General features: G+C 40.2%; 1 pseudogene; it reads left to right on the top strand.

Annotated features, from left to right (window-relative positions):
• Positions 1 to 7907: 7907 nt before the first annotated feature.
• LOC118148749 (5S ribosomal RNA) lies at positions 7908 to 8036 on the top strand (annotated as a pseudogene).
• The last annotated feature ends 204 nt before the right edge of the window (positions 8037 to 8240 follow it).

Raw genomic sequence — 8240 nt, 5'->3', positions numbered from 1 at the left:
ACAAAACTTAGCCAGGTGTGGTGGCATGCACCTGTAATCCCAGCTACTCAGGAGACTGAGGCAGGAGAATCGTTTGAACCTGGGAGGCAGAGGTTGCAGTGAGCCGAGATTGTACCACTGCACTCCAGCCTGGGAGACAGAGTCAGAGACCTTCGTCAAAACAAGAACAACAACACCACCAACAAAACCCTCCAGACAAAAATAATGAGGAAGAGAAGAGGCAGAAAATTTAGTGGAAGAATCAAAACTGTTTTGAGGCTGGGTACAGCACTTTGGCAGGCCGAGGTGGGTGAATCACCTGAGGTCACGAGTTTGAGACCAGCCTGGCCAATTCGATGAAACCCTGTCTCCATTAAAAATACAAAAAAATTAGTGGGCGTGGTGGCAGGCGCCTGTATTCCCAGCTACTCAGGAGGCTAAAGCAGGAGAACGGCTTGAACCCAGGAGTCCGGGGTCGGCAGTCGGAGGTTACGGTGAGCGGAGAAGAATGGTAGCTGTTTCCAGACCACTCCTTAGATGTTATCATTCCTCTTTTTTGCAATAAGGTAAGAGTAACTGCAGGCTGTGGAACTGGATTGCCTAGGTTACAATGTTGGCATTCCAACAACCGACTGTGTAATCTTAAGCAAGTTACCTAATATTTAGTGTGCTGGTTGGGGTGATAATATTACCTAACTTACAGGTTTGCTGTGAGAGAAAATTGGCTACATTGAAACTATCCTTCCAAAAGTAGAAATCTGGGGGAGAAGGTAAAAATTCTTAAAAGAATAGGAAAGAAGGTGGAAAAGTGAATGTTTCCAGACTTTGGTCTTCTCCAGTGCACCTCGTCCAGAAGGCCTTTCCTCTCTCATCCAAACAGGTAGGGACAGAAGGAAAACATCTAACCCTGTTTGCCGACCAAATGCCCACTCATTTCTCTAATAGTTATTAGATATTCTTGAGGTTGTGTCTACCTCAACAGGTATTCAAAGTGGAAGTTCTAGGTTAGAAAACCAACATCAAGCTCACTCAGCAGATACTGAGGGAGGGACAGCTGGGGGACTGCTGAAGTTGGAGACTGAGATGAAGCAATTCTACTAAGAGCGCAAAACCCATCATCTTGAAACAAAGTCAAGCTTTGCCTGAACTGATGGCCACACTTTGGCTTTCTTAAAATGGTCACGTTACAGGCTTGTGAGCAACTGTCTGATAAACAGCCTCGATTTGGCCCCACCCTCCCCCACCCCCGGAAGCTACCTAAATAGGTTACATGGATGGGCCACATTGCTCTCTGGTTTCCTGTTGGGTTTGACTGAGTGAAAATATCAGCAGATCCGGAGAGTAAGTGACAAACTATTTTTAACTCCAACTTCTTCCCTGCAGGGTTGCCACTGGCTAACTGGGCCCCTGGACGAATGGTCTCAGATTCCTTTCCATCTTGCCTCTCTGCCTTCGGTTCTGGTAATGCTCCCTGCTCTGCTCCTTCAGACCCAGGGCAGCCTTTGTCACCAGCCACTGGACCCCTCATTCTCCCATGCAGTTTACTAATGCCCTATCCACATCTCTGTAAATAGTCTCTTTATTAGACTCTACTTGAATTATCCTAATCTGGGTATTTCCTGCTGGGACCCTAACAGCGTGGTTGTTGAGACCCAGCATGTAATGATGAGCAGATAAAAATCCCTGAGATTGCAGGAGAAATCAAGATCTCAGAAGCAGCTCCATGGGGAGGCTGGCGCCTGCAGTCAGAACAGGCTGTGCCGTACAGTTAGCCATTTGCAGAGCCACAACTAGAAAAGTGGGACTGGCGAAATCACTGCAGGGTCACAGGGATTTCACACTCCTCAGATGACCAGAATTGTGACCATTTCCACAGTGTCCTTCCCTCCCTTCTTAGAGTGCATTAAAATATAACAACATTCAAATCTGCTTACAGGGAGGAAGACTCAACTCCAGGAAAGAGACGATATTTTATTAAGAAAACACAGTAATTTTCATGGATTTTTTGTTTGGTTTTGTTTTGAGATGGAGTTTCACTCTTGTTACTCAGGCTGGAGTGCAATGGCGCAATCTTGGCTCACCGCAACCACCGCCTCCTGGGTTCAAGCAAATTTCCCGCCTCAGCCTCCCCAGTAGCTGGGATTACAGGCGTGAGCCACCATGCCCAGCTAATTTTTGTATTTATAGTAGAGACGGGGTTTCACCATGTTGACCAGGATGGTCTCGATCTCTTGATCTCGTGATCCACCCGCCTTGGTCTCCCAAAGTGCTGGGATTTAGGTGTGAGCCACCGCCCCCGGCCGGATTTTTTTAATGAAGTGTAACTCTAGCACCCCTGAGTCCTTGCAGTTTGCCAAATCGATCAAGAATGCTGTGCTCTGTAGCTCCTACTTCTCTTCAATGGATTTTGTTCTGTTAGAGTTGGTTTTATTTCTGTGTATGTTTTTAATTTTATGTATATTTAATTGTGTACATTTATCAGATGTGATGTTGTGAAAAGAGTACTAGGACAGGGTCTAGCTTTGGGTCACTTGTGTGACTGAAGCATGATCTCCCCATGCCCTGGATTCCTTCTTGATCAGTTAGGGAGGGATGATAGCAATCAATCTCATTTGGGCATTATTGAAATGCACGCCTTTGTGTTAGTTTCACAAGCTCTTGCATTTCTAAAAGTATTTCTTCAAAATCACTTGCATTACTTTTTTGCTGTCACTTTTAGTCTAGTCTAAATAGTCTAGACAAACTACATTTGTTACAAGTAACTTTGTACCTATTATGTTGTAAAAATTTCATAGAAGGTTTGTACAATGACGAAAATTTCACAACAGCCCCAAATGGCAAGTGTTCTGCCAAGCCTTCTAGGCCATTTTCTTAGCCAATATGGTTTCTTAGTGTTTGATTGACTGATAAACTTTACTTTGATGTCAAAGTTCTGGCAATGGGCCAAATAACTTCAAAAAATCCATTACTGTCCTACAATTCCATTTCAGAACCATGGAACATATTCCAGAAAGTTCCAAAAGGTAAAAGGAAACCAGGTATCTACCCACAATAAACCTGAAGTATAAAAAACTATCGAAGTGTTTATCTCTAAATCTACTGTAACTTTTTTCATCTATTTCACGTTAAGAATTGGGTTTTATGTACTTTATGCATGGCAGATATCCTGGTTTGCTCATTAATCAATTAATTAATAGCTGCTATATCCCTATAACGTGAAATGCTATAGGGTAACACAGCATATCAGTCTTTCTAGGTAAGATCTACTTTGGATTCTCTAAGAACAATGCATTTTTCCTCCCTCACATATAACTGGAATTAAATATTTTTGCTCAATTAGTTGTTTTCTATCTGTCTCCCACTGCACTTATTAAGTAAAAAAAATCCTTGATGCTTCATTATAGCTGTAATCCCTGGAGTCTAGTATACAACTTTCAACAAAACAGGATTTTGAAAAATGTTTGTTAAACATATGAAAAAAAGCTCAACATCGCTGATCATTAAAGAAATGCAAATCAAAACCACAATGAGTGAGATAATCTTATCTCACACCAGTCAGAATGGCTATTACTAAAAATTTTTTAAAAAGAGAGAGAAATTGTGATTCTGGAGAAAAAGGAATGCTTTTACACTGTTGGCAGGAGTGTAAATTAGCTCACCCCTATGGAAGACAGTTTGGTGATTCCTCAAAGACCTAGAACCAGAAATACCATTCGACGTAGCAATCCCATTACTGGGTATACACTATAAGGAGCATAAATCTTTCTATTATAAAGATACTTGCACATGTATGTTCACTGCCACACTATTCACAATGGAAAAGATACGGAATCAACCTAAATGCCCATCAGTAATAGACTGGATAAAGGAAATGTGGTACATATATACCACGGAATACTATGCAACCATTAAAAGGAAAGAGATTATGTCCTTTGCGGGGATATGGATGGAGCTGAAAGCCGTTATCCACAGCTAACTAATGCAGGAACAGAAAACTAAACACTACATGTTCTCACTTACAAGTGGGAGCTGACTGTTGAGAACACATGGATGGACACAGGGAGGAGGGACAACACACACTGGGACCTGTCAGAGGGTGGGGAGTGGGAGGAAGAATAGCTAATGCATGCTGGACTCAATACCTAGGTGATGGGATCATCACCACAGCAGACCCATGGCACACATATGTTTATCTATGTAGCAAGCCTCCACATCCTGCACATGTACCCTTGAACTTAAAAGTTGGAAATTTTAAAAAGAAACAATATTGGTTAAATAAACGAATGGCTTAAAAATCAGCTGGATGGATAGCATATAAATGGCATATGTACTTAAAATTGATTATCAATAGAAAGCAAAAATGAACAGATCAGACAATAATCCAGGAAACGTGCTGTCACTGTGCACTGCAATGAAGAAAATGGAATCAGAGCTGTAATGGGATGGAGGACCCACTCATCTTAAGAATGTGGTGTTTAGGCAGGATGAGGCCAGGAGGGCTCTGGGATGTGGGAATCAGGCCTGGGCCTCACATTACTAAATCTTACATATATTCAGTCACAGAGTCCACTCCAAGTTCTGAAGGAGATGATGCTCATTATGGAATACATAGCAAACCTCATGAAGTAATGCTTTTTGATTCTAATGGCTGGAATAGAAGGGCCACCAGACATACCTGGATGTATAACTTAACTTTGTCCTTCAAATTATAAATATGAATTACCCATTCCAAACAATAATTAAAACTAAATCTTGAAAGAATGTTTTTAATTTTAAACAAACTGAAACAAATGTATATATCAAGTTAATAACACAGGAACATGGATCTCAGCTTCCTTCAGAACGTAGTACTTTAACCACATGCTTCTAGTGGAAGACCTTCTAGAAATAAAAAGAAACTCAGGGGAATTTTGGACTTCCTCAGCAGTTTTGTTGTTTGTAGAAATATTTATGTGTTTTGCAACTATTCTCCTTATATTGAAAGAAAACAAAGAAGAGATATAGGGGGAAGACTTTCAACCTAAGAGGGAAAAGATGTATATAGAATAAAAAACATGTTAAAATGATTCGATGCTAAAGTTGGTTTCAAAATATCAACGTTAAGATATTTAAAAAATATATACTACCTGGCTCTGCCACTCTAAAAGAAAGTTTAGAATTTATTACTGCCCCAGTAGTACTGAGCAACCCAATATCCTAGATTTTGGTGTCTAATATTCTGCTGAAAGGAACAATACTTGTTTGTTTTCTGGGCTGGGGAGAGTTCTGCTTTTCTTACCCAGGCTGGAGTGCAATGGCGCAGTCTCAGCTCACTGCAACCTCCGCCTCCCGGCTTCAATCAATTCTCCTGCCTCAGCCTCCTGAGTAGCTGGGATTACAGGCATCCGCCACCACGCCTGGCTAATTTTTTTGTACTTTTAGTAGAGATGGGGTTTTGCCATGTTGGCCAGGCTGGTCTCAAACTCCTGACCTCAGGTGATCTGCCCACCTCGGCTTCCCAAAGTGCTGGAATTACAGACATGAGCCATTGCGCTCAGCCAACATTTTCAAACAATAGTAATCTCTTTTTCCCTTTTGGTCCAGAACCTAATTCGGTAATCCTGGATTAGGTTCTGAACCAAATGGGTAAAAGAGAAAACACTGAGGTGTTTGGAGCAATTTGAATGGAGACTGTGAGTTAGATATTCACTTTCTGATTTGAATGGTTGTATTGTGGTCTTGCAGGAGCACCCTTGTTTTGTGGAAACACACAGTGGAGGATTAGGGGCAACAATGCAACGAGACATCATGCAGAAAAAGAAAAATAATAATGGATGAAATATATATATTTGTGTTATTAGATATGTACATACATATAGAGAGAATTTAGGGTAAAGAGATAGAGGAGTTCTCCTACTATGTTCACAAATTTCCTATAAGTTTGAAATTACTTCAAAAAGTAAAAAAAAAAAAAACACACACTGGGCACAGTGGTATGCACCTGTAATCCCAGTAACTTGGCAGGCTGAGGCGGGAGAATTGTTTGAATCCAGGAATTCATGTTCAGCCTGGATACTATAGTGAGACTCAATCTCTTAAAAAAATAAAAACATGCAATGAGATGTTATCACATAATGACAGTCCTCATTTTGCCTTAGTTCATTTTGTGATGCTGTAACAGTATATCACAGAGTGGGTAATTTACAACAGAAACGTATTGGCTTACAGTTCTAGAGGCTGGAAAGTCCAAGATGGAGCCATCATCATCTGGCAAAGGCCCTCTTACTGCATCCTGACATGGCAGAAGGGCAAAGAGAGAGTGAAGGAGAGAGGCAAGAGAGGGCCAGATTGATCTTTTCTTAAGGATTTCACTACTGTGATAATGGCATTGATGTACTCATGATGGCAGAGCTCCTCATGGGCTAATCGCCTCTTACAGGTCACATCTCTCAATACTATTACAATGGCAATTAAATTTTAACAATTTGAGGAGGCAACAAACATTGAAAGCATAGCAAAAGTAGTGCAGGATCATAAAAATGACCCCAAAAATATCAATGCAAGTTCTAAGCATATAAAATGAACTCAACAGTAAGTGGGAAATATTACCATTATGCCAGAAGCATTAAAAATTTTTGCTAAAACATTAAAAGCTCGCTTGCCATTGGTTGCAAATGTATGATAAAAGTCAAAAATAGTAAAACTAGTATTTACTTTGTACATTGTAATTTATTTTTTTTAATTTATTTATTTTACTTTAGGTGCATACTATATCTGGCATTTCTCCCCATGTTAACCCTCCCCACCCTCCCTTCCCTACCCACCCCTCATTGTCCTCCCCTCCCCCTCCCCCAACTGTCCCCTGTGTGTGATGCTCCTCTCCATGAGTCCATGTGTTCTCGTTGTTTAGCACCCACCTATGAGTGAGAACATACGGTGCTTGGCTTTCTGTTTTTGTGTCAGTTTGCTGAGAATGATGGTTTCCAGATTCATCCAAGTTCCTACAAAGGACTCTAACTCATTGTTTTTTATGGCTATGTAGTATTCCACATTGTACATGTACCACATTTTCTTTGTGTAGTCTATCATTGATGAGCATTTGGGATGGTTCCAGGTCTTTGCTATTGTACACAGGGCTGCAGTGAACATACGTGTGCATGTGTCTTTATAGTAGAATGATTTATAGTTCTTTGGGTATATACCCAATAGTGGGATTGCTGGGTCAAATGGAATTTCTATTTCTAGATTCTTGAGAAATCGCCACACTGTCTTCCACAATGATTGAACTAATTTACACTCCCCCCAACAGTGTAAAAGTGTTCCTATTTCTCCACATACTCTCCAGCATATGTTGTCTCCAGATTTTTTAATGATCGCTATTCTAACTGGCGTGAGATGGTATCTCAGTGTGGTTTTGATTTGCATTTCTCTAATGACTAGTGATGATGAGCATTTTTTAATGTGTTTGTTGGCCTCATATATGTCCTCTTTTGAACAATGTCTGTTCATATCCATCACCCACTTTTGAATGGGCTTGTTTGTTTTTTCTTGTAAACCTGTTTTAGTTCTTTGTACATGCTGGATATTAGCCCTTCGTCAGATGGGTAGATCGCAAATTTTTTTTCCCATTCTGTTTGTTGCAGATTCACTCTAATGATGGTTTCTTTGCTGTACAGAAGCTCTGGAGTTTCATTAGATCTCATTTTTCTATTTTGGCTTTTGTTGCCATTGCTTTTGGTGTTTTAGTCATGAAGTCCTTGCCTATGCCTATGTCCTGGATGGTTTTGCCTACATTTTCTTCTAGTGTTTTTATGGTGTTAGGTTTTATGTTTAAATCTTTGATCCATTTGGAGTTAATTTTAGTGTAAGGTGACAGATTGTAATTTAAAACATTTGAAATAGTGAGAATTAAAGTGTTTTATTTCTTTGTTAAAAATGCATTAAGTTCAGTCAATGGCCATACCACCCTGAACACACCTGATCTCGTCTGGTACCTTCTGGTCTCAGAAGCTAAGCAGGGTTGGGCCTTGTTAGTACTTGGATGGGAGACTACCTGGAAATACCAGGTGCTGTAAGCTTTAAAAAACAAAGTAAAAAATTTTAAAAATGTGTTAAGTTCAAACCATACTTGTCTTCTACTCACCATATGAGAAAAGCATCTTTCCTTTGCTTTCTTGAATTTTCCCACACTTTTCTAAGTTCAGATCAGCTTTTAATATTTTATGCATTGTGCTTTCAACCTCATAAAAATATCCCTGAGAATTATGTGTGTGCAGTTTTTT

The sequence above is a fragment of the Callithrix jacchus genome, chromosome 16 (assembly GCF_049354715.1).
Source record: "Callithrix jacchus isolate 240 chromosome 16, calJac240_pri, whole genome shotgun sequence".
Lineage (NCBI taxonomy): Eukaryota > Metazoa > Chordata > Mammalia > Primates > Cebidae > Callithrix > Callithrix jacchus.
Note: the sequence above shows the minus strand (reverse complement) of the source record. Positions and strands in the feature narration are given on the sequence as shown.